Source organism: Chiloscyllium plagiosum, unplaced genomic scaffold (assembly GCF_037043375.1).
Source record: "Chiloscyllium plagiosum isolate Xiang-an unplaced genomic scaffold, Cpla_swu_hap1 HiC_scaffold_42, whole genome shotgun sequence".
Taxonomy (NCBI): Eukaryota; Metazoa; Chordata; class Chondrichthyes; order Orectolobiformes; family Hemiscylliidae; genus Chiloscyllium; species Chiloscyllium plagiosum.
The window spans coordinates 72,720,426-72,744,546 of NW_028270180.1; positions in this window are offsets into that span (position 1 = coordinate 72,720,426).

Here is a 24,121-nt window from a genome sequence, read left to right on the forward strand (position 1 = left end):
TTAGAGTCCTTCTGTAAGGGGTAAATATACTAATTGGATTGAGAATTGGATATTGGGGAGAATACAGAGAGTAAGGTCCTGCTCTGAACTGAAGGTCATTGCTCATAGGGTATCAAATGTCTCAGTTCTTGGAACACAGCTGTTCACAAGGCAAAAAAGTAATTCGAATGTGAGCAACAAATGCAATCATTTCCATTTTATATTGGTTAGAAGATGAGAGATTGGGAACTGCAGTTGTTAAAAGGCAAGTAATCAGGACAGTGAATGGTATGTTGTCCTTCATTACAAAATTATTCAAGTAAAGAAGTAAAGACATCTTCCTGAAGTTGTAGAGTGTTGCTGGGACAGTATTTGGGGCACTGTTGGCAGATTTTCTCTCCTTTGTACGGAACGATTTTGTTGCGATCGAGAGTGCAAAGGAGTTTCACTAGACTAATTCCTGGATGAGAAAGAGAGTATAAAGGAAATGAGTGTTTAATCTGTAGCACTGCAAGAGAATAGCAGGTGATTACATTTAAACTTCAGGATTATGGACTAACACTCATTATGTCAAGAAAAATTGGGAAAATTTGAATTTTCCACATGATACATTTTTCCTAATATTTCACGTACCTGTGTCGAATCTCCATTTGGTTGAAATGGAGTATTATGCTCTAAATAAACGCTCAGCGTCTCAGTGTGCAGTTGTGTGCGCTCCTGCACTGTTCATAAGTCTGTCAGTAGGCACAATGCCTTATTCCTGAAAGATTTAGCCATTCCCACCAGCTTCTGACATCCACAGGGACGTCAGTCTGTCTTCTCAGAGATAGAAGGTATTTTCTTGAGACTTTGCACAAAACATCCATTTTCCATCCTCACCTTCACTAAACCACATTAAAGTGGCACGTGTCTACCACGAGCAATAGACCCAGGAGAAACAGCATGCAGCAGTCTATCTGTGGGGTATCAGTAACATCCTCCTATTTCTGAATAAGTGGCTTGACAGGCTGCAATGCCTCTTCCTGGTCATATGGAAGTGGCTCAAGGACCTGACTTAGCGACTCCTGGTTCCTCTTTAACACCTCGATGTACAGACTGCACTCTTTCCCTACTTGTGTAATAGACAGAAAGGAGTTTTTAGACTTATTCAATAGTTTCAATGGGTTGAATGGCGTCCTTATATTCCGTTGAAACCAGCGTGAGGTGCTGAATGAGCTCCTCATGTTTAACTGTGGAGATGAGCAATGTCTAGTAGGACTGTTACATGAATTTTACCTACAGCAGAGTTTAAATGCTATCCAGGTCTTGCTGCACGTGGACACAGACTGCTTCAGCGGCAGAGAGGTGACAACTTTTTCTGAACAATATGCGATCTTCAGAGAACATCTCCCACTTCTGACTGTATCCTCTGGGAAAGATGTTGAAGCAGCTGAAGAAAACTACCTAGAGGATGCCTACAGAGATGTCCTGTGGCTGAGATGGTTGATCCTCACCAAACACAAACATCTTCCCTTGAGCTCTGAATGGCCTTTAACCAGTGGGAAGTTTGCACATCATTCCCATTACATTCAATTCTCTTCGGGTTCCTTGATACCATCCTCAGTTAAATCCTGCTTTGATATCAAGGCCTGTCACTCTTACCATGTGTTCATATTTTGATTCATGTCAATAGGTCATGGTGTGTGTGCACGGAGTGTTTCCTTCTCACAGAAGGTAGTGACTGTCGGGACCTTTCTTATCCAGAGGGTTAAGGGAGATGGATCACTGAGAAGTTTGGGAGGGTGGGGTGCACAATGGATATTTGACGCATCACAGAGTTGAGAGCTGCAGAAATTGGACACAAAAGGGGAGTAGAGACATTGAGCAGATCAGTCATGATCTTATTGATGGAAAAGACTGGCTTAAAGGGCTGAATGACTGATTTGTGTTTCTGTTGTTCTCGCATTCGTAAAATTATTTTCATGGAAATCCTGTTATTGAAGATTGCAGTCAGGGAGACCAGATGATTTTGTGAGCCACCTCTGGGTGAGGTATGAGAGCTGCACACATAATGAATCTGGGTCTGCAACACAACCAACAAATGAACACAGTTGTGTAAAGAGAGAGGAGTAGGATGTTTCACACTGGCACCGACTCTTTCTTTTCCCAAGATTATTTTCCAACACCATACCAAACTGTGTGTGACTGTCTTCAGGCGCTAAGAAAAAGTGAGGACTGCAGATGCTGGAGATCAGAGTCGAAAGTGTAATGCTGGAAAAGCTCAGCAGGCGAGGCAGCATCCGAGGAGCAAGAAAATCGACATTTCGGGAATAAGTCCTTTGTCAGCAATCCTGATGAACAGTCTATGCCCAAAACGTCGATTCTCCTGCTCCTTGAATGCTGTCTGACCTGCTGTGCTTTTCCAGCACTGCAGTCTCGTGTTTTCAGGCCCTGAGTGGTCTGCTCTGTTTCTGTGTATCGAAGTAAATGGCCTCCAAATGCTCTTGTCTGGCAGGTTTGAGGAGCTGAATGGAACATAGGGACGTTGTACTGAGGAGCAGGATTGGGTAATCAGACACTTTGAGCCTTCTCCAGCAGACAGTAAGATTATAGCTGATCAGTTTGTGGTCTCAGCCCCAATTTCCTATCTGTAGTTCATTGTCCTTTATTGTCCAATATCTAACTAACAGCCAACTAAACGCAAACACACAGGCATCACAAACCTCCGGGGAAGAGCATTTCCACTCAAACAGCCCTTTGTGAATTTCTCCTCATCCACGCTCAAACTGCGGTTAGAGCTGTTTTATTTTCTAGTGCCGCTCCTCCACTGGTCATTATAAATTTTAAATGTGACCAGGTAGTTGTTATGGCCAATGATATCGGTCTCAGACTAGGTCACGTTCTTTGTGAGGGACAAGTCAGTTCGATATCTCACATTTGCAAAAGTAATTCACCAAATCAAAGATACTCAAAGTAAAATAGAAAGATATATGACAAACAGTTTGGACAGATATGTACATTAATGTTTATCTTTAAATGCATACACCAACACACTTTGTGCATACACACAGACAGTTGCACAGGTGCACACCGACACACCCATACACATGCCTGAAGACAGACAGAAAAAAAGCTCTGCAGAATACCAGCTCGAAAGAGCTTTACAAGAAATAGCTAAATTCAAGACAAAAAGGAAAAACAAAATAAATGGTATTCTGCCTCTGAGGTTATTCTACTCACACAAGCTGTTGGCAATCGGATTCCTTACTGTGACATTTGGAGTGGGCTGAATTCCCTTTGCTTCAGGCAATGTGGAGGTTCCAATGTATCCTCAACAGGATTTCGTCAAGAATGGTAAAGATGACTGACAGGTTTTCACCTATCATACGTTGCTGTGAGAAGGCAGAAGGAAAGAGAGGGAGCAAAAAGCTGTGGCTTCTCAAGCAGGTTGCATTCTCTAGATCTTTTAGCTGAAATATGTAATAATGTTATCTGACCACCATATTGGATCATGTGAAGCCTCCTTCAACATTCTCGGGATTGTATGACTCCATCCCTGTAACCTGCTCCCTGTAGCAGCAATTTATAAAGTATAATTTGAAGATACGTTTGTACGTGTCCTCGTATTTTTTGTCCAATAAATTCATGTCTTCAAAGTATCTGTTTTAAAATGAGAACATCATTCTCTTAAATTTGAATCCTTCGTTCTAGTCTCACATAACAATAGGAAATGCCCATCAGCTATGCAACTGGTACACTATCCGAAAGATCTTATATGGTTCAGTATGAACATCACTCTTTCTCAATCCTGAAGTACTCTGGTCCTATAGAGATTTATAAAATGATGAGGGGCATGGAAATGGTGACATTTCCTTGGTTGGGGGAATCCAAAACTAGATCACATAAAATTAAGGCGACAGGGGAAAGATTTAAAAGAGACAAAAGTGGTAACCTTTCCATGGAGTGTATGGAATGAACTGTCAGAGGAAGTGTTGGAAGCTGGGACAATTACAGTATTTAAAGTCCATTTAGTTTGGTGCATGGATAAGCAATGTTCAGTGGGATATGGGCCAAATGCTGGCAAATGGAACTAGATAAATTTAGGACAGCCAGTTGACATGGAAAAACTGGACGAAAGGTTCTGCTTCCATGGTGTATGACAGAATAAGACCTTCTTTCCTGGAAAAAAAGTGAAGTGAAATATTTTTTCAAAGGCAATTGAGTATAGATCAGGATACTTACAGTGTGGAAAGAGGCCGTTTGGCCCAACAAGTCCACACCGACCCGCCACCCATCCCCCTACATTTATTCCTTCATCAAACTCTACAGGCAATTTAGCACAGCCAATTCACCTAACCTGCACGTTTTTGGACTGTGCCAGGAAACCCACGCAGACACGGGGCGAATGTGCAAACTCCACGCAGAGAGTGGCCTGAGGCATGGAATTGAAAGCGGGCCTCTAGAGCTGTGAAGCAGTAGGGCTAACCACTGTGCCACCGTGCCAATGCATTTGCTATTCTGTTTAGGAAATCATAGCTACATACAATGCATCTAATGTGACCTCAGGCATGCCCTCTACAGATGCAGTAAAATGTCGTGACAACCTTTGTATAAAGTAGTCATTCTATATACCTTCCTAATCACTTGCTACTTTTGTATAATAACTTTGTTTGATGTCTGTACCTTGATTTATAAATCCCTTTGCACACTGAGTTTTGCGACCTCGCGTCATTTAAACAGTTTACTGTTGTTTTACCTTTCTTACACAGTACAAACCTCGGTAGCCCAGCTTATACAGTTTCTGCTGAAGGTTTGCACACTAAACTGCCATGTCTATATCACATTAAAGACTCTCTACCTCCACTTGACATCTTATTAAATGACTATCTAGGTGGCTGAGCTAATTGAGCTCCAATACAATCAGTCCCCGCATCCAAATCATTGACAGGTTCGAAATAGTTGTTGATCTTGCACTGATCTCTGAGGTACTAAATTAAAATTTTCCAACCTGCAAATAAACATTTATCCCTTATGTCAACATCCTGATAGTTACTCAGGGCTCCACGTTCCTGTGTAGCAGCCTAGAAAAGTTGGATAGCCTCCTCCTGTGCTGTGTATTGTACTCAAACGGCTGAATAACTTCATCCTCTTCCTTTATAAATCCTTAGGGGGCACAAAGGTCTCATCGTGTCTCATTGTACCGATCCTGACTGGCTGAATGGAATCTTCCACTCCCTGTAACAGCCTCGAGGCGTTGGGTGAGACAAAAACACATGGGGCAGGAGCAGCAGCTGGCCACTCAGCCCCTAGAGCCTGCTGCACCATTCGGAATGTGCATTGTTGTAACTACACATCCCCTTCCTGTCTGTTCCCAATAAACATGGATTCTCTTGTTCACCAAAGGGCTATGGAACTCAGCCTTGAGTATTTTCAGGAACCCAGTCTTCACTGCTCCCTGGGAATGAGAACACCACAAATCACACAATCGTAAAGAGAAAGGAATATCCCAGTCTCAGTCTGAAATGGAACGTCCTTATTCTCAAAATGTGTTCCCCTCAAACCAATCATCACTCTTTTGATACACAAGAATTATGAACAGATATAGACCATTCAGACCCTCAAATCTGTCCACATTTCCATTAACTGTCTTCAATCAAATACTTACCGAATGTAGCCTCCACTGAAGTTAAAGGAATTCCAGATACCATAAACTCTCAAGACTGTGGGAAATAAGAACACATAACAATGCAGCACAGTACAGCCCTTCAGCTCACAAATTTGTGCCATGCTTTTAGCCAATTGTTACATAAAACTAAACGACATACCCTTAAATTTACGTTCTTCCACGTGCCTATCCAAGAGTCATTTCACTGTCCCTAATGTATGTGATTCTACTACCACAGCTGGCAGTACATTCCACGTACCCAGCACTCTCTGTGTAATAAAAAACCCACTGTCTTTGACATCTTCCAAAACCTTTCTCCAAACACGTTAAAATTATATTAACGTGTAATAAATTCATCGCATCACCTTACAAATGATTTAGTCAGAATTGCTTGGATGTAGTTGCAGTGGAAATACTCTTTAAGGTGTACACTCTGTGTAACGAATAATCTTCAAAGACAAATCACTTCCACATTGCAGATCAAGCACAGATACTACTCCTGAGCAGCATTAGCCACTCTGAGTGTCCTCAGTACAATTATGATCCTCCCTATACCCAACTGTGTGTGTGTGTGTGTGTGCATGTGCAGATGGTGCTGTCAGTTTGGATGGTGTGATGATCTACCTCCCTGTCCCCACCTCCATGACTGAATCCCTTACGGTTTTTTCCCTCCACTGCCATCAATGCAGTAGAGTGTGAAGGCCAGCAGAGGCGGACATTGCATCACTTTAAACACCACAGAGGCTGGCAGATCCACTGTGCACATGGATACGCACAGAGACACGCAGATACACACAAATATGAATATAGATACACAGGCACACGTAGAGACTAGTACAGTCACACAGATACTAAAGCACACAGAGACAAATACCAAGACACTGATGCACGTGTACACAGATATACAGGCATCAGTACAGTCACACCACAAACACTGACACACTGACCTTTATACAGACATGGAGAATCTGCCAGCATTTATTTTTCGCGTGGTGACTTCCTCAATATTTCCTTCACTCGTGGGTGCGTGCTAATATTTCTGTTGATCCGTTGGGATTCCTCTCTACCCTCACTATAGCTTCCACATCTTTCCTATAACAAGGCGACCAGCACTGAACACAATGTTCCAGGTGTGCTGTTATGACACAGGAATGAACCCGTTTGTGAATTCAACCAAACACCCAGAAAAGCTCACCTTACCTTATAATCTGTTAAAGCACGAGTGACAGAGAACTCGAAAATTCAACGATATAAAGAAAAATACTATCGATTTATTCCTTAGCTCTAAAAGTGAACATTCAATACTAACTATTCGCAGCTCTAATCTCCCTTTCTCTGGACTGTATGTTATCTGCCTCCACCTCTATAAAAATATACTGTTCCCGTTTAAAATAAAACTAAATTAAAATTATATCAATTTAATTTCAAAACCAGGAAGTGGCTGTCATCTCGAATGTCCTCCTTCTTTCAGCTGAAGATCTCACTGGGTCGTCTTTTACTGCAAGGAGGTTTCATGCAAAAAAAAAACTAATAGAGAGTGTTTTACATGGCAGTCTCTGTCGATGGCAGTTTACTCTCTGTCTGACTTTCAGAATGCTTACCTCTTTATCCCCTCAAAATCAAATCATCTCCTTGGTTCAATGTAGGCAAAACAGTAAATTCAAAATCGGTTGGGTTTATTATCCTGAAGCATAATTTAAACAGGTTCATTAAATATGAAAAGTTGCCAAAAGAACAACCAAAACTCAAGATGTCTGTTTCACAGCCAAATGTTACATATTTTCAACTTTCCAGTTCCCTCTGAAACTGCTCGCTGGTCATATGACACGTGCATGCAAGCTCTCAATGCAGAACAGCACTCAACTTCATAGAGCTGCAGCATAACCTCACAGTTCTGAAACCCAGTTTCCCGGCTTGTGAAAGCCAACGCACCTTGCTCCTTCTCAACAACCACATGAACCTGGGTGGCAACTTTGTGGATCTGTGGACATGCAAACCAAGATCCCTCTGTTCCTTAACACTGCCAAGAATCCTGCCTTTAACCCTGTTCTCTGCATGCAAATTTTATCTTCCGAAGTGAATGACTTCACACTTTTTCAGATTTAACTCAATCTGCCACTCATCAGCTCAGTTCTGTCAATGTCTCGTTGCAACATACAACAACCTTCCACACTATCCCCAACTCCACCAATGTCCGTGTCATTGGCAAACTTATTAACCCACAGGCCCAATTCCCCAGTCAACTCTCTTATAAAAATCACAAAGAGCAGAGTTCCCAGAACCGATCCCTGCAGAACACCGCTGGTCACCGAGCTTCAGGCTGAGTACTTTCTATCTACAACTACCCTCTGTCGTTTATGGGCCAGCCAATTCTGTATTCAGATAGCCAGATTTCCCTGTATCCCACGCCTCCTTACTTTCTGAATGAACCTATCATTCCAACTTTATCAAATGACTTGCAAAAATCCAAATACACCACATCCACTGCTCTACCTTCATCAATGTGTTTTTTCACATCCTCAAAACAATTCACTAAGACTTATAAGACATGACCTGCTCCTCACAAAGGCATGCTGACTGCCTCTAATCAAACTATGTTTTTCCAAGTAATTATACATCGTGCCTCTCAAAACCTCTCCAATACTTTGCCCATCACTGGTGTAAGACTGATTGGCCTCTAATTCCCAGGATTATCTCTATTCCCTTTCCTGAACAAGGGAATAGCATTTGCCAACCTTTTATCATCTGGCACAAATCCAGTGGACAGTGATGACACAAAGATCATCGCAAAACACACAGCAACCTGTTCTCTTGCTTCCTGTAGTACCCTAGGTTATATCCCACCTGGCCAAGAAGTTTTATCAATCCGTGTGTTTCTCATAATTTTCAGCACATCCTCCTGTTCTAGCATATCAGCCTGTTTCACACTGTGCCCAAAAACGTGAAGATCCCTCTCAGTACTGACGTTGAAGCAAGGCATTCATTAAGGACCTCCCCTACCTCCTCTAACCCCTGGCGCAAGTTCTCTCCATTATCCTGGTGAGACCTACCCTCATTCAGGCCATCGTCTTGTTCCTCACATAAGTGTAGAACGTCTTAAGATTTACCTTAATTCTACTCACCAAGTCTTTTTCATGCCCGCTTCTCGCTCTCCTGAGATTATTTTTCACTTCCTTCCTGACTTCCTTGTAACCCTCTGGAGCTCTGTCTAATCCTTGTCTACTTAACCTAAAGTCATCTTCCTCCTTCCTGTTGAGATTATTCTGCATCCATTGACACAATGGAGATATGGAGCTGTAAATGGATGGGAGGTGCACATCCTGTCACTTCCAGCATGGGCTGCAAGTTTCCTCACGCTGGACAGTGATCTAACACAATGATACTAAACAATGCACTGGTGCAATGTACATAGGGCAACAGCTCCTGGTTTACAGATCTATGCCCTGGGGTGTCGTACACTGCTCTGCATGCTGGGAGGATAACTGCTCCTGGTTTACAGATCAATGCACTGGGATGGTCAACACAGCTCTACCTGCTGGGAGGGTTACTGCTCCGGGTTTAAAGACCAATGCACTGGGGTGGTGTTAATAGCTCAACATGCTGGAAGCGTAACTGCTCCAGGTTTAAAGATCAATGCACTGGGGTGGTGTACAGACCTCTACAGGCTGGGAGGGTAACTGCTCCTGGTTTTCACAGCAATTCACTGCTGTTCACTGCATAGCTCTCAGTGCTGGAGAGGTAGTTCATTGACTGGTTTCGTCTGCACAGATTGCTGGGTTGTATTGAGCAGTACATTAGCCTGGTCTGAACACTGCTACATGCTGCACAGATATATCATCTGGGTTATGGTGTCTGATTCTGTGACGTGGATATCAGCTGATTTGTCAGCACATTTACTTTATATTCATATTTTTGTGATTTGACATTCGAAAGTACTACTCATCCAGTTACTTCCATTTGTCTGAGAAGAGCCACATTTACTGGACTTGTCGATCAATAATCATCCGTCCTTCTGTTCCTTAACCTGGCCGTTGATACGCATATTCCTGGAATCTCCGAGAAATCATTATGAAGCTTAGAAACAATGTGCGAAAATATATGGCTCGTGCTCTCCTGTACATCCCGTCTGTGGGACCCATTTGGCTCCCTGGCATATCGAGAGCTGGCATTGTGAAGTTCAGAAACAAATGAAATGGTGTATGCCAGGCTGTTCACTTCTTGGTGTGTCCCATGTGTGCTCCATAGACAGGTGTGTGTGTGCTGGGCTGTTGTTCACTTCCCAGTGTGTCCCATGTGGTATTCCATGGACAGGGGTGTATGCGTTTGTCTGCTGTTCACTAACCGGTGTGTCCCATGTGGTATTCCATGGACAGGAATGTGTGTGCTGGGCTGTTGTTTACTTCCCAGTGTGTCCTATGTGGTATTCCATGTACAGGGGTGTATGTGTTTGTCTGTTGTTCACTCATCGGTGTGTCCCATGTACTGCTCCATTGACAGGGGTGCATATCTTTGTCTGCTGTTCACTACCTGGTGTGCCCCATGTGGTATTCCATGGACAGGGGTGTGTGTGTTTGACTGTTGCTCACTTCCCGGTGTGTCCCATGTGGTACTCCATGGAGTTCAGCAACATTCCCCAGGACGTTACTATTGAGTGTATGCGTCCTGCTCTGATTTGTTTTTTCCAAAATGCAGCACCTCGCATTTATCTAAATATATCTCCATCTGCCACTCCTCAAACATTGGCCCATCTGATCAAGAAACCATTTTACTCTGAGGTAACCTTCTTCATTGCCCACTACATTTCCAATTTTGGTATCACCTGCAAACTTACTAACTTTACCTTCTATGTTCACATCCAAATCATTTATATACATGACAAATAGCAGTGGACAGTCCTTTGAGTGCAGGACTTGGGACGGTATGTTCAGGTTGCAAAGGACATTCGTGAGGCATGTCCTGGAGGAATGTGTGCAGTTCTGGTCGCCCTGTTATATAAAGGATATTATCAAATTCGGGAGAGTTCAGAAGAGATTTATCAGGATGTTGCTGGGAATGGAGTGTTTGAGTTATAAGGACAGGCTTGATAAACTTGGACATTATCTACTGGAGCGTAGGAGGCTGAGAGGTAACTTATAGAGGTTTATAATATCATGAGGGGAATCGATAATGTTGAATGATAGGTGTCTTTTCCCTCGAGTGGGGGATTGTTTTAAGATAAGAGGAGCATGTTTCTAAAACGGCATAGCGTCATAGAGCTGTATAGCATGGAAACAGGCCCTTTGGTCCAATACGTCCATGTAGACCAGATAACCAAAATTAATCTCCTCCCATTTGCCAGCATTTAGCCCATTTCTACCTGAACCCTTCCCATTCATCTGCTCATCCAAATGCCTTTTAAATGTTGCAATTGTGCCAGCCTCCACACCTTCCTCTGGCAGCTCATTCCACACAACCACCCGCTACATGAAGATGTTGCCCATTGGATCCTTTTATGTCTTTCCCATCTCATCTTAAACCTTTGCCGTCTTGTTTTCGACTGCATTACCCTAGGGAAAAGGCCTTGGCTATTCACTCTAAACATTGCACCCATGATTTTAATAACATCTAACATCAATCCTCATCCTCTGATGCTCCAGGGAAAACAGCATCAGCCTATTCAGCCTCTCCCTGTAGCTCAAACCTCCAATCATGGCAACATTGTTGTAAACCCTTTCTGAAACCTTTCATGTTTCACAACATCCTTCCTACAGCAGGTAGATTAGAATTGCATGCAGTATTCTAAAAGTGGTCTAAACAATGTCCTGTATAGATGCAATCCAGTCTCCTAACTCATATACACAATGCACTGACCAATAACATAACAAATACTTTCTTCACTATTCTATCTACCTGCAAATCAACTTTCAAGGAACGATAAACCTGTACTCTGAGGTCACTTTGTTCAGCACCACTCCCCATGACTTTACCATTAAGTGTATAAGTCCTGCCCTGATTTGCCATTCCCATATGCAGCATCTCACATATACCTAAATTAAACTCTGTCTGCCACTCCTTAGTCCATTGACCCATCTGATCAAGATCCGTCAGAATCTGAGGTAACCTTATTTGTTGGCCATTATATCTACAATTTTGGTGTCTTCTGTAAACTTACGAACTATACCTCCGATGTTCATATCCAAACCATTTATATACATGATGAAAAGTAGCAGAACCAGCACAGATCCTTGTGGCACTCCACTGGTCACAGACCTCCAGTCTGAAAAACAACCCTCCACCACAACCCTCTGTCCTCTACTTTTAAGTCAATTCTGTATCCAACTGGCTAATTCCCCCTGTATTCCATGTGATCTAACCTTGCTCACCAGTCTCACATGCGGAACCTTGTCGAATGCCTAACTGAATTCAATAAAGATCGCATCCAGCGTTCAGCCCTCATCAATCCTCTCCGTTACTTCTCAACAAGCAATAATCAAGTTAGTGAGACATGATTATCCAGGCACAACCCCATTTGACTATCCTGATAAAGCGCTTTTGCCCAAAACCTCGATTATCCTACTCCTCAGATGCTGCCTGACCTGCTGTGATTTTCTAGCAACCCTCTAATCTAGAGTCTCATTTCCAGCATCTGCAGTCCTCACATCTGCCTGTCCATAATTAGTCCTTGTCTTTCCAAATACATCTAAATCCTGCACCTCATGATTCCCTCCAACAACGTGCCGACCACTGATATCAGGTTCGCCAATTTATAGTTCCCTAGCTCTTCCTTTCCATTTTGTTTAATAGCACAAACTCATGACTTCAAGCATCTCATCTGTGGCTATTGATGAAAAAAAACATTTCAGCAAGGGCCCTGCAATCACTTCCTTAGCTTCCTACAGAGTTATTGGGTCCACCTGATCAGGACCCGTAAAGATTTTTTTACACAGCATGTGGTTCATGCAGAGTGAACTTCCTGAGGAAGTGATGGATTGTGGGTAAAGCTACAGCATTTAAAATGCATTTGACTAAGTACAAGAATAAGTAAACATTTGGACAAACGTGGGTCAAGCGCAGGCAGATGGGACTGGTTCAGTTTGGAATTATTGTCTGCATGGACTGTATAGACCGATAGGTCTGTTTGCAAATACCCTGTGTTACCCGATGGGTCTATGTGTATTTACACAACCAAGTATGTATCTCCACGTTTCTGTTGGTGTTTGTCTATTCGCGTGTGTCTGTATATATATGTCACTGTGTACCACTGTGTGCATGTCTATCTCTCTGTGCTTGTTATATGTGTTCCTGCATTCGTGTGTGGATCTCTATGCAATGGGAACTCTTGTTGTTTTTGGAGTGAATCACTGAAACGGGGTCAAAACCACTCTCTCTTCCTCTCCCTTTCCCTCTTTTGTATGAAGTGATATAAACCCACACAATGCTGATCTGGTTTAGGTCTTTTCGATTCTTACTCACATATAAGATTACTTGTAAGAGTAAAACATTAAAAATTCCAAGTTACAGGAAATGCATTAAAATTAATCTCATCGCCTTGCAATGTGGCTCACTCGGATTTGCTTGGATATAATTGCAATGGAAATATGCTTTAATGAGTGCACTGTGTGTTGGAAATACTACCCAGTGACAAATCATTTCCACATTGCAGAAGGAGTGTCGACATTCCTGCACAATACGTGTGTGTGTGTGTGTGTGTGTGTGTGTGTGTGTGTGTGTGTGTGTGTGTGTGTGTGTGTGTGTGTGTGTGTGTGTGTGTGTGTGTGTGTGTGTGTGTGTTGCAATCAAAATGTCGATTGGATTGTGCTGTGAACTGCTGCCCTCCCTCTCTCCCTCCCAAACTGAATCCCTGATGGTGTACATACTTTACCACCACGATTACAGTGGCGTGGGGGTGGGGGATGGGATTTGGGGTGCAACAGAGACTTCTTCAGGAATCAGGCTTATGCCCGAAACGTCGATTCTCCTGCTTCTTCGAATCTGCCTGACCTGCTTCGCTTTTCCAGCAATACATTTTTCAGCTCTGATCTACAGCATATGCAGTCTTCACTTTCTCTTAATGATTGACAACAACAGAAAGACCAGCAGCTCTGGAAGTATCTTTGGACAGAAATGAAAGTTGACGTTTTGGATCGAGTGATCCTTACTCAGAACCCATATCGTGGGATATTACATCACTTTAAACACCACAGAGAATGCCAGACCTGCCCCACATAGATTCACACACGAATACAGACTCATAGAGGCACTCGCTATACATTGACAATAACACAGACATGGAGATTGTGTCAATATTTCTCTCGCTCCATGGTAACCTTGTCAATATTTCAGTTGTTCTGTCTCGTGTGTGTCACTTAACATTGCTCCTTACATGGTTGATGAGAGGTGGATGGTTCAGAATCTCCTTACGCGGCATCCCAGTCCTCTCCGGATCATACCAGTGTAATCCCCACATGGCAGGGGAAAGGGGGTGCTGGGGGAATGGATGTCAGGCACTCCACCACCCGAATTGGTAATTTCTGTCCTATTCCAGGCTGTTTCTCTTGCAATGGAGAAGGGAAGGGAGTGAGGGTAAGAGTGGGTGGCCCTGCTGTTAGTGCTGGTGTAGGTGGGGGCAGATATGGTGAGCCGCCTGGAGAGAGTCCACAGTGCTGTATTAATGCAGTGTTATTAGTGTTGGGAGGGGATTGTGGGGAGAGAGAGAGGGGACGAGAGACAGAGAGAGAGGCGGGGGAAGGTACTGCATGCAGCAGTGAGAGTGGTGAAGCATGAGTCTTGTTTGGGGATGGCAGCTGCAACAGATATACAGTGAGTGTGAGGGAGCAGAGAGAATACAGTGACCCTTATCCCGACAGAGCAGGGAAGGTTATTGATGCTTGTCCTGTATTGCTGGGCATTTCTTCAGACCGCAGATACTGCACTGAGCTGGGTGGTGAGCTCAGACCATGCTCGGTGGTCTGATGGTGTGGCCTCCTCTGGGAAGGGAATGGTCCTCCTCAGTAATAGCCCACCCACCAGGACTTCTGTGCCCCTGTCGACAAACCGTGGTGTAATTGCCCCTTATCTGCCATGCTCGGGGTAAACTGTGCAGGGCAGTTCCAAACGGAGAAAGCTCAACCGTGTGCCCATTGGGCTTTTAAAATGGAATATCCAGGTATATCTGGGCGATGGCGAGTACCCCAGCTATGATGGGTGGGAGAATCGGGCTGGTATTGAATGAAAGGTACACCATGGGCTGGGGCGTGTAGTTAATGAGATGAGTTCAATAAGATAGCATCAGGAAACTAGCTCGGCTTTGTGCAATCGATCCCTCTGTCACACTCAGTGAAAATGGCTAGGAGACAAACTATTGTTACATTCAATCCAATGATTCGAATACATTGCTGACCCCACTCCCATTTACAAAGCTGCAGTTGCTCATCCAATACTCTCCATCACAGAAAACGAGCTAAACATGACCTACGCTTGGGAAATAAGGCTCGGCATGTGACTGAGGTATCAGTGGGGAAGCACTTTGCGACAAATAATCATAATTCGATTAGTTTTAAAATAGAGATGGAAAAGAATGAACTGGTTCTAAAAGATAATGTTCTAAATTGAAGGAAGGCCGATTTTGATGATATTAACAAGAACATCCAAACAGGATTGGGACAGATATTCGCAGATAAAGGGCCAGCTGAGAAGAGGGAAGCCTTCAAAAAATGAGATATCAAAAGCACAAAGACAGTATATTACTTTTTGGATTTTGGATAAGGCTGGTAGGTGTAAGGAATGCTGGAGGACTGGAGAAATTGCGGTTCTAGTCACGGATATTAGGGAAGTATATGTCAGGTAGAGAGAGCAGGCATCGAGGTTTTTTCAGTATTCATTCATGGGATGAGGGTATCACTGGTTGGGCCTGCATTTATTGCCCATCACCAATCACCCAAAGGGCAGTTATTGTCGGTTTGGAGTCACATGTAACCAATGACAGGTGAGGGTGGCAGTTTAATTCCTTCAATGACATCAGCGAACCAGATGGGTTTTTTTTTGCAAAAATCGAAAATGGATTCATCATCTTCATTAGCCTCTTAATTCCATATTTAAAGTCAATGTCTAGTGAGTCTAAAGCTAGTAAAAGTATACTTAAGCGGGAAATAAAGAGGCCATGATGGGGACATGACATAGTTTTGGCAAATAAGGTTCAGGATAATCCAAATGTGCTCCACACGTACATTAAGGACAAAAGAGTACCTCAGGAGAGTTTTGGGCCACTTAAAGATCAGCAAAGCTGCCGATGTGCGAAACCACAGGAGATGGAGGCGGCACTAAAAAAACATTTTGACTGTGCAGAAGGATATGGAAGCCAGAGAACATTGGAAATGAACAGTGATATTGTGAAAAGTGTCTGTCTTACAGAGGAGGAGATGCTGGACTTCGCAAAGCCTATAAAGGTGGGATAATCCCCAGGATCTGATCAGGTGTACCCTAGAACTCTGTGGGAGCGAGGCAAGTGTATCTTGGGACCCTTGCTGAGATATTTGTATTGTCAATTTTCACAGGTGAGATACCGCAAGATAGGAGATTTGCTAACTTGGTGCAATTACTAAAACTATTTAAGAAGGACGGTAAGGAACAGCCGGTGAGCCTGACATCAGTGGAGTGCAAGTTGTTGGTGAGGATAATGAGGCACAAGGTTTGCATGTATTTTGAATGGCAAGGACTGACAAGGGATAGGCAACATGGCTTGAAGCATGGGGAATCGTGTCTCACTGAATTGACTGAGTTTTTTTGAAGAAGTGACTAAGAGGATTCATTGAGGCCGAGAGGTGCACATTGTCGATATGGAATTTAGTGAGACATTTGACAAATTTCCACATGGCAGACTGGTTAACAAGTTTAGTTCACATGGGATACAGGGAGAACTAGCCATGTGGATACAAAATTGGCTCGAAGTTAGGAGACAGAAGGTGGTGGTGAAGGGTTGCTTTTTCAACAGGACGTCTGTGACCAATGGTGTTTTACAAAGATCAGTGCTTTTCACGATTTATATAAATCATTTGGATGTGAACATAGCAGTGATAGTTGGTATGTTTGCAGATGACACGAAAATTGATGGTTTAGTGGACAGTAAAGAAGGTTTACCTCAGAGTACAATGGGATCTTGATCCGATGGGCAGATGAGCTGATGGGCTGAGACATGGCAAATTGTGTTTAATCTAGATAAATGTGAGGTGCTGTATTTTGGAAATGCAAATCAGGGCAGGACGTATACAATTAATGGTAAGGTCCTGCGGGGTGTTCATGATCAAAGAGACCATGAAATCCAGGTTCATATTTCATTGAAAGTAGAATCGCGGCTAGGTAGGATAGTGAAGAAAGCATTTGGTATGCTTGCCTTTACTGGCTAGTGCTTTGACTGTATGAATTGGGAGGTCACGTTGCTGCTGTACAGCACCTAGTTTGGTCACTTTTGCAGTACTGCATTCGATTCGCGTTTCCCTCCTATCGGAAAGATATTGTGAAACTTGAAGGGAGTCAGAAAAGATTTACAAGGATGTTGCCAGGATTTGAGCTAAAGCGAGAGGGTGAGTCAGTTGGGGTTATTTTTCCTGGAGTGTGAGGGGCATGTATAGGATGAATCGCCAAGGTCTTTACCCCAAAACTAGAGGGCATGGGTTTCCGGTGAGAGGGGTAAGATTTTAAAATGACCTAAGGAGCAACTTTTTCCAACAGAGGGTGGTGCATGTGTGGAATGAGCTGCCAGTGGAGATGGAGGAGGCTGTTACACTTACAACATTTAAAAGAAATTTGAATGGGTACATGAAGAGGAAGGGTTTACATTGATATGGGCCAAATTTGGTAAATAGAACTCGTTTAATTTGGGATAGTTGATCGTCATGGACGAGTTAGACTAAAGGGTCTGTTTCCGTGCTGCATATCTCCAAGACTCTATGACTCTGTGTGACCTCACACCAATATCCCATTAATTATTCATTCCCGGAAATACCAGTTTATGTTGTGAGATGCCATCCAAATGTCTTCACTTCAGCATTCTGAAACCTGTGAACACATCCTCCCATAACACTGTGTCTGAGTCTCTCTCTCTGTCTATTTCCCAAATCCCTCCCATTTGTTGCTATTTAAACTGTTGTTATTTAAACCCTGACATCCAATTTTAATTGTTCAGTTTTAATGTGAAAAACTGTCCCATATCTTCCCCTTGCCTTGAATGTTGCTCACCCGAGAGCATCAGCTTCCAACATTAAGAAGCTTAGAAACAATTTTCAAAATGATAGCTTGCATTTTCTTTGACTTAACGGTATCCTGCCCTGTGTGCGATGTTGGACAGTGGGGTTTTAGCAATTTTCAGGCACATCTTTGTAACTTGCTCTGCGCCAATCCATTGAATGCCTATGTTAATCATTCTCTGCTGATCGTGTGCTCAGTAACATGAGGAATCCCCTCAACTGCTACTGATTCAGACCAGGCTTCCGACTTGCATTTGAGTGACATTTGACTTAATTCTAATTTTGGTACTTTCGTGGAAATGTTGGGGGCGGTTTCCTGGAGACTGTGCTTTAAGCTGCTTTGGGACATTCCGGAAGGCCAGAGGCTTTAGTGACCTACTCTGGATGGGTCTTGGGGGCTGCGGTTAGAGCATCAGGGTCTGCAACATGAACAACGAATGTAACAGAGGCTGCAGAGAGGGAGATCTTTGTAAAATGGAATGAGGAAATCACAATCATATCAGAGAAGATTGGAGCAGGATTGAAAGGCTCGCTCATTCAATTTATTCAGATATTTCTGTCAGAAACAAGACAATTCCCCTTCTCTCCCAGTGACCCATACTGATGGGGAGTTAGTCACCTCCTTGTGTTCCTGCGTAACAGGATCCGGGGCCTCACTCGCAGCCTGATTTCCCCCATCCCAGTATCGAGCAGTTGAGTGACTGCCTCCTGTTCCTGTGTCCCTGTCTGGAACGGTTGAATGACTGCCTCCTGTTCCTGTGTCCCGATCTCGAACAGTGGAGTGACTGCCTCCTGTTCCTGTGTCCCAGTATCGAGCAGTTGAGTGACTGTCTTCTGTTCCTGTGTCCCAGTCTCGTGCAGTTGAGTGTCTCCTTCCTGTCCCTATGTCGCTGTCTCGAGCAGTTGAGTGACTGCCTCCTGTTTTTCCCTATTTCTGAGCAGCAGTTTCAATGCTCTGCATGATGTCTCAAGGTTATGCATGACTTGATAACATGACATTTCAAACTAGGAGCAGCATTACAGAAAGGTATGTAGAAACTTCCTGACCAGACACCTTTTGCAGCCGTCTGTTATTTTATTCCTGTCCTCTAAAGAAACAGGGCAAAACATATCCAACCTAGCAGTGTTCCGGCAATGCTCCCACATACAGGGAAGAAAGATTAATAAGATTGAAAGATTTATAATTGATCCCTCAGCAAACCTTATCCATTGTATTCAAACTGAGTAGATTCTCCCTTTCATTGTGATATATAACATGATGCATGGAATTGGTTAACTGAATCTGTTTGTTTGGTGATTGTGATTAATGTCAATCTCAGTGAATTATAATTATCCCAGTGGAGGGTGTCCATCTTTTAATGATAAATGGGTTCTGTTCGATATGTCATCCCATGGTATGAGTGGGAGCAACACGGACAGCACTAACAAATATCAGCAGCTCCAGAGAGAAGGGGAAGAGAAATCAGAATCTGAGAGCATTAAACTGGAATGTTCCAACAATGGATTAGAATCTGAAAACAATAAACTGGAATGTTACAAAAATGGACAGGAGTTTATCTGGTTATGTTTCAATTCTTTCTACATATTATTGGTGGCCATTATCACCGCGGATCAAATATGCACTTTACTTTATTCGATATTTTTATTATCCTATCCTGGCTATTGTTGGAGTCCCCGGTAATTTTCACTGTCCATTTATTATTTGCATTAACCATGTGCAACTGCATTACTGTTCTTTTCAATTACTCTACTCTGGAAACATTCATTCTCCAAACCATCAGGAACAACCACAGTGAACTTGTTTCATTCTTTCTCTCCTTCTTTAGTTCTGATACTGTGCCTTGTGGGGTGAACTACTCAGTTTCAGCTATGAACCAGGATTCATTGTATCACTGCCCTTGATACTTAAATATTGAGAGCTTGGAGGACACTATCTTCTTTTCTGGTTCAAATTCCGTTTCCTTCCTCTGACTCCATCTCACCCCTGGCCAATCACTGAGGCTGAAACAGATGAGTCACATCTATGATGATCCCTTTCGCCACGAGCTGATTACTGACATCATATTCTGACCATTTTTAATTTTAACTATCAACACCTGAAGAATATACTTCACTGGTTCATCCCATTTGTTATTTGAACTTTGAGCTATGAAATACAGTCTTAATGAAGCCAATAATCTGCTGCTGACTCTCTCAGCTTCAAACCTGCTAAAGCAAATCTGAGTCCGATACTCCATGGCGTGCATCTAAACGCAGACGGTGTCTGGGATAGTTCTGTGAGGTAGATTCACAATTTGAAGTAACTAGCCATTTCAACTAATCTGGCAATAATTTTTCAAGAATCTGGAAATAATGAATATTTCCATTCTTGTGATTGGACCCACATTGTCTCACTTCTCCAATTACTCCCACTCCTCTGTCTCCTTATCCATATTTTCACAACATGTTATCAGTTCAACATTGTTTGTTTTTCTGTACCTTTCCCTGGTGTTGATTTTTTGGCACCCGAATATATCAAGTGTTGGTATTGTGAAGCTCAGAAACAATGAAATGGTATGTGTCAGGCTGTTGCTCCATGTTGTGTAATGGGGTCCAGCAGCTTTGAGACATGCCTTTGAAACTTGTCTGTGCCTGTCCACTGAAAGCCTGTTTGTCCCTCTCAGATGATCGTGTGGTCAGTAACATGAGGAAGCCCCTCGGGTATTATTGCAAAGGACCAGGCGTCTAACTTGTAGCTGACGGGTCCTGACTGGCTCCTGTTACCGAAAAGTTAGTGGAGGTGCTGCGGATGGTTCGCTGGAAGTTATGCTGTGAGCTGCCTCAGACATTCAGGGAGACCTGAGGATTTTGTGACGCAACTCTGGATGCAGTAAGGGGAGTGTAGTGACACATCTGGGTCTGTAACATGAACAACAAATGGAGCAGAGGCTGCAGAGAGGAGAAGCTCTGAAATTATGGTATGTTTGTGGAGAAGTGAATCTGCCAAATCTGTCTGTGTTTTAACAAGGATACATGCATCCTCTCGCTCTCCCCCTTAAATACACCCATGCACTCTCTCCCTCTCCTCCCCGAACACAAACACACTCCCCCCTCTCACATGCACACGCACATACTCCCCTCTCTCACACGTATGCACACCCTGTCTCTCTCCCCCTCACGCAGACACTCCACCTCGCTCTCAAACACACATATCGGCGTGTACGCAAACACACATGCACACATAAATCTGGGGTGAATTTGCATTTGCCGATTTGTAGTTGCACATCCATTATATTTTGCCAAAATATGGATAATTTGTATACAGTCAGTCAATGCGGTATTTTATAAACTCCTACTTTGGAAATGAAATCAGACTGAATCCAGGTGAAGACACAGACAGACTACAAACAAGACCTCTCCGTAAAATACATTGCCTGTCCGGAGGGGTCACCTCCTTTACATCGATAATACCTGAAGGTGTCTCCAGGCAGTGATTTGAAATAAATTCTCGGATTTGCATATTAATCAATCAAAACCTTCATCTCCATTCTAACTAATTAATGATTTAGGAGCCACCTTTGATGTATTCAATTTATGCATGTGAGTTGTACAACCCTTTGATCTTTCCTCATAAATTCTGTTTTTAAGGTATTCTCTCTCTAACACCTGATGAAGGAACAGCGCTTTGGAAGCTTGTGTTATGAAATAAACCCGTTGGACTATAACCTGGTGCTGTGTGATGTTTGACCTTGTCCCACCCAGTCCAAAGCCAGCACTTCCATATAATGCTTTTTTATTGGTTAGCGAATATTTTCGCCAAGCAAATAAATTTTCCTAACCCTATGTGCTCTTGTATTTGTTATTAATCTTTTGTCAGGCACTTTATGCATTGCCTTCTAAAAGTCCAGATATAATACATCATTCGGATCCCATTTGTTCATCTTGCTTGTTGCATTTAAAAAAAAAATAAGCAAATCATTCAAACATGATTTACCCTTAATAAAACCATGTCGACTGTGATGGATTGTGCTTTTACTTTGAAAGTCTTCCGTTAATTTCTTTATAGCAGAAATAAACAATTTGCATTCAGTCCCAATCGTTTACTCATACCTTTTCATTTCTGAGTGAAGTTATTCCATTTCTATAACCTCGACTTTCCCTTTCACAATTCCTGTGTGACAAGCACGAGGCTGTAAAAGATCTGCTCCAATTGCTGTGCAACAAGCATAGGTGGCTGATGGGTCTCAATCTGTTCCTGCTTTACACACTCGGTGGGCTGAATGTCCTCCTGGTGTTCCGACATTATAAACTCGATGGCTTGCATGACCTGTGCCGATTCCTGACCAAACCACTCAAGGTCTAAATGTCCACCTCCTGTTGCTCAATGACAGGTTTGAGATGTATGGAAGCTCCCTGCTGTTATGGCACTTTTCGAGGGTTGAATTGCGTCGGCAAGCTCCATTGCCCACAGAGGTAGCTCAGTGGTTAGGACTGCTGCCTCCCAGCAACAGATATATGGGTTCAATTTCAGTCTCGGTAACTGTCTGTGTGGAGTTTGCACATTCTCCCTGTGCTTGCAAGGGTTACGATCGGGTACTCCAGTTTCCTCCCACAGTCCCAAGATGTGCAGGCTAAGTGGAATAGTCATGGAGAATGTCAGGTTGCAGAGACTGGGTTGGGGGGATTGGGGTTTGCATGTGATGGTTTTCAGCGTATCAGTGTGGAGACGATTGGTCAAATGGTCTGCTTCTACACTATAGAGATTCTATGAATAACACCTTTGTTGCACAAATCATTTGAGGTAATAATCTCTGAGTTAATTTCAATGTCGTTCCCTCAATGAGGAGATTAAATCTAAGCACATTACTCCAGATGTGATCTCACTAACTTCCTGTACAGCAACAGCAAAACATTACCAGCCTGCTGTAATATACCCACTAAGGTTAGAGCAGGCTCAGTTGTCTGGGGTAATACACAGTATTGTTGAAAACATATGGTGTGTTGACCTTCACTTCAATGGGATTTGAGTCCAGGAGTAAGTGTGTCTTACTACAGTCGTACATGACCTTGGCGTGACCCAATCTCGAACATTGTGCAGTATTGTGTGCAGTCTTGGTCTCCCCTTACCTAATAAAGGACAAACCTGACATTGATGGGGGAAAATGAAGAGTGACCAGACTGATCTCTGGGATGATAGGCTTGTTGTGGGAGCAGAGTTGAGTTGACTGGGCCTGTATTCCATACGGTTTAGGAACATGGTGAACTATGTACATCTCCGACAGGGCGAGACAGTATGGAAGCAAGGATGATAATTCCCTGGCTGGGATGGCTAAAACAAGGGCCCACATCATTAGGTACAGACAGGCCAAACTGCACTGAGATGAGAATAAATGTCTGAAATCAGAGACTGGTGAACCTGGGGAATCCTCGACCACATTAGGATGTGGAAGCCGAGGCGCTGAATATAAATAAGGATTTCTAGATACTAAAGGAATAGGAAGAGAGCAGGAATATGGTCTGGAGATACAGGATCAGCGGTCATTACAGGTACTTCTCCGATTATGCGGCAGCTGCAATCCTGTGGAACACTGTATTATAGAAAACGATGCAGTATAAACAAGGAGACCAATTGGAAATAGAGGGTAAGCGGCGAACTTCCAATAATATCAGTAAAAATCAAAACAAAAATAATAGTCAGTCGAACACAAACAATAGCACAGTTTACATAAATCTTTAAAACATATATTGTAATGAATTAGTTCAGTAAATGTAACAAATTAACACGACAGTCACTGACTGCAGCAACGTACCTTTCGAGGAGAAAGTGAGGACTGCAGATGCTGGAGATTAGAGCTGAACATGTTTTGCTGGAAAAGCGCAGCAGGTCAGGCAGCATCCAAGGAACAGGAGAATCGACGTTTCGGGCATAAGCCCTTCTTCAGTAATGAGGAAAGTCACTTCCATATCCGCCACAAATTCATCTCCACCTCCACACACATCATCTATTGCATCCGCTGCACCCGATGTGGCCTCCTCTATATTGGGAGACAGGCTGCCTACTTGTGGAACGTTTCAGAGAACACCTCTAGGACACCCGGACCAACCAACCCAACCACCCTGTGGCTCAACACTTCAACTCCCCCTCCCACTCCACCAAGGACATGCAGGTCATTGGACTCCTCCATCGCCAGACCATGGCAACACGACGGTTGGAGGAAGAGCGCCTCATCTTCCGCCTGGGAACCCTCCAACCACAAGGGATGAACTCAGATTTCTCCTGTTTCCTCATTTCCCCTCC